This window comes from Cucurbita moschata, unplaced genomic scaffold, assembly GCF_002738365.1.
Source record: "Cucurbita moschata cultivar Rifu unplaced genomic scaffold, Cmos_1.0 Cmo_Scf00132, whole genome shotgun sequence".
Lineage (NCBI taxonomy): Eukaryota > Viridiplantae > Streptophyta > Magnoliopsida > Cucurbitales > Cucurbitaceae > Cucurbita > Cucurbita moschata.
In genome coordinates, this window is record NW_019268648.1 from 48,108 (window position 1) to 51,238 (window position 3,131).

Sequence of the window (3,131 nt, forward strand, 5' to 3'; positions counted from 1 at the left end):
TATTTTTTCATTTTCACTATTATTCATGACGAGACGCTTAAGGTTTCGTGACGTAAAAATTGTAGAGATATAGCTTAGATGGTAGAGCGCTCGCTTTGCATGCGAGTTGTACGGGGATTGATAACCCGCCTCTCTAAAAGAAAGTATTTAATTTGTTATTATATTTTTTCATTTTCACAATTATCGATGCCCCGCATCACCAAACCAAACTATTTGTTATTAATATTTTGATATTTTTTTATTTTCACTATTATTGATGATGGGACATTTAGGGTTTTATGATGTACAAATCACGGGGATGTAGCTCAGATGGTAGAGTGCTCGCTTTGCATGCGAGAGGTATGGGGATTGATACCCTGCATCTCCAAAAATAAGACTATCTATTATTAAATATATTATTTTTTTTCAATTTTTCCCTATTCATGACATGTTGGGTAGCAATATTTCTTCATTTTCACAATTATTGATGACACGAAATTTAGGGTTTTGTGATGCAAAAATTGTGGGGATGTAGCTCAGATGGTAGAGCGCTCGCTTAGCATGCGAGAGGTACGGGGATCGATACCCTGCATCTCTAAAAGGGAGAAATTATTTTTTTAAGTATGAATTAATTTAACATGTTATGTATAAGGTGGGTACGAGAGAAAAATAAAAGATACTTATAAAAGGATAAGAAAAGATACTTATAAAAGGATTATTATATCATTATGGAATGTCCCACAAGCACCCACAAGCACACAGGATAAGAAAAGATACTTATAAAAGGATTATTATATCATTATGGAATGTCCCACAAGCACCCACAAGCACACAGAGAGAGGAGGATTATTTATTATATCTTTATGGCTGAGTAATGTCCCACAAGCACACAGAGAGATCTTTATGGCTGAGTAATGTCCCACAAGCACACAGAGAGATCTTTATGGCTGAGTAATGTCCCACAAGCACACAGAGAGAGGAGGATTATTACATCATTATGGCTGAGTAATGTCCCACAACATCATTATGGCTGAGTAATGTCCCACAAGCACACAGAGAGAGGAGGATTATTACATCATTATGGTTGAGTAATGTCCCACAACATCATTATGGCTGAGTAATGTGGCTGAGTAATGTCCCACAACATCATTATGGCTGAGTAATGTCCCACAAGCACACAGAGAGAGGAGGATTATACAGAGAGAGGAGGATTATTACATCATTATGGCTGAGTAATGTCCCACAACATCATTATGGCTGAGTAATGTCCCACAAGCACACAGAGAGAGGAGGATTATACAGAGAGAGGAGGATTATTATATCATTATGGCTGAGTAATGTCCCACAAGCATACAGAGAGAGGAGGAGAGGAGGATGCACACAGAGAGAGGAGGAGTATTATATCATTATGGCTGAGTAATGTCCCACAAGCACACAGAGAGAGGACAGTAATGTCCCACAAGCACACAGAGAGAGGACTTATTGTAAAGGGAATTTGCACACAGAGAGAGGACTTATTGTAAAGGGAATTTGCACACAGAGAGAGGACTTATTGTAAAGGGAATTTGCACATAGAGAGAGGACTTATTGTAAAGGGCACACAGAGAGAGGACTTATTGTAAAGGGAATTTGCACACAGAGAGAGAGGAATTATTGTAGAGGGAATTTGCACACAGAGAGAGGACTTATTGTAAAGGGAATTTGCACACAGAGAGAGGACTTATTGTAAAGGGCACACAGAGAGAGAACTTATTGTAAAGGGCACACAGAGAGAGGACTTATTGTAAAGGGAATTTGCACACAGAGAGAGAACTTATTGTAAAGGGAATTTGCACATAGAGAGAGGACTTATTGTAAAGGGCACACAGAGAGAGGACTTATTGTAAAGGGAATTTGCACACAGAGAGAGGAATTATTGTAGAGGGAATTTGCACACAGAGAGAGGACTTATTGTAAAGGGAATTTGCACACAGAGAGAGGAAGAGAGAGGACTTATTGTAAAGGGAATTTGCACACAGAGAGAGGAAGAGAGAGGACTTATTGTAAAGGGAATTATTGTAAAGGGAATTTGCACACAGAGAGAGGACTTATTGTAATGGGAATTTGCACACAGAGAGGGGGAATTTGCACACAGAGAGAGGACTTATTGTAAAGGAAATTATTGTAAAGGGAATTTGTACACAGAGAGAGGACTTATTGTAAAGGGAATTATTGTAAAGGGAATTTGCACACAGAGAGAGGACTTATTGTAAAGGGAATTATTGTAAAGGGAATTTGTACACAGAGAGAGGACTTATTGTAAAGGGAGAGAAGGAATTTGCACACAGAGAGAGGACTTATTGTAAAGGGAATTTGATGAATTCCTTAAAAGAGATAAGGACTTATTGTAAAGGGAATTTGATGAGGAATTTGATGAATTCCTTAAAGATAAGAGCTTATTGGATGGCGGTAGCATCCCATGCATATGAAGGAACTTCTTCACAATTGGAATATCTGACCAATGAATATTGTTGTCATTTATAGCTTCTATCACAATAATATAAAATTTGGTGTCAAAGCCTATATGGGACTGAAAAGACCACCACACGCTTGTAGATTAAATTATATCTACCACCTCTGAAATTTCCAACGGCAAACCTTCCAACAGCTTGCACTTCATCATTGACATCCTTAATTGGAACTAGATTTTAAGGCAAATCTTCTCCACGACTCACTTTGGAACACTTTTATAGATAGTTTCAACAAACTTATTTTGCTCGTGAATACTTTAGAGTTCAATATTTATAGTTGGAGAACGCTATTCAAATTGATAGGGTCGAATCTTACAACAAAGTCTAATTGAGCCTCCCTCTATTAGGAGATAGCTTCGAATCAAATTCTTTAGTTTGGACAATGGTGCATTGTTTTAGTCAAACAACCGAGACTAGTGTACTACCAATAGTATAAATATTTTGTACGTGTATTTTCTTACATATTAACAATTGTATACAAATAATAATTAAATTTATGAGTAGAAGTTTGGATCGAGTTTTATTAAATAGGTAATCTTAAATTTTTTATCTAAAAATATATAAGATTTTTTTTATATACATTTAGGAGAACAAAACAAAGATTCAAGAAGATGTCATTCATGCCATGTTTTAATTTTTATT

At 36.5% G+C, this 3,131-nt stretch overlaps 1 non-coding gene across 1 annotated transcript; it reads left to right on the forward strand.

The window, feature by feature from the left end:
• The first annotated feature begins 504 nt into the window (after positions 1-504).
• TRNAA-AGC lies at positions 505-577 on the forward strand. Its single transcript has one exon. It is a non-coding gene; the product is annotated as a tRNA-Ala (tRNA).
• Positions 578-3,131: the final 2,554 nt, after the last annotated feature.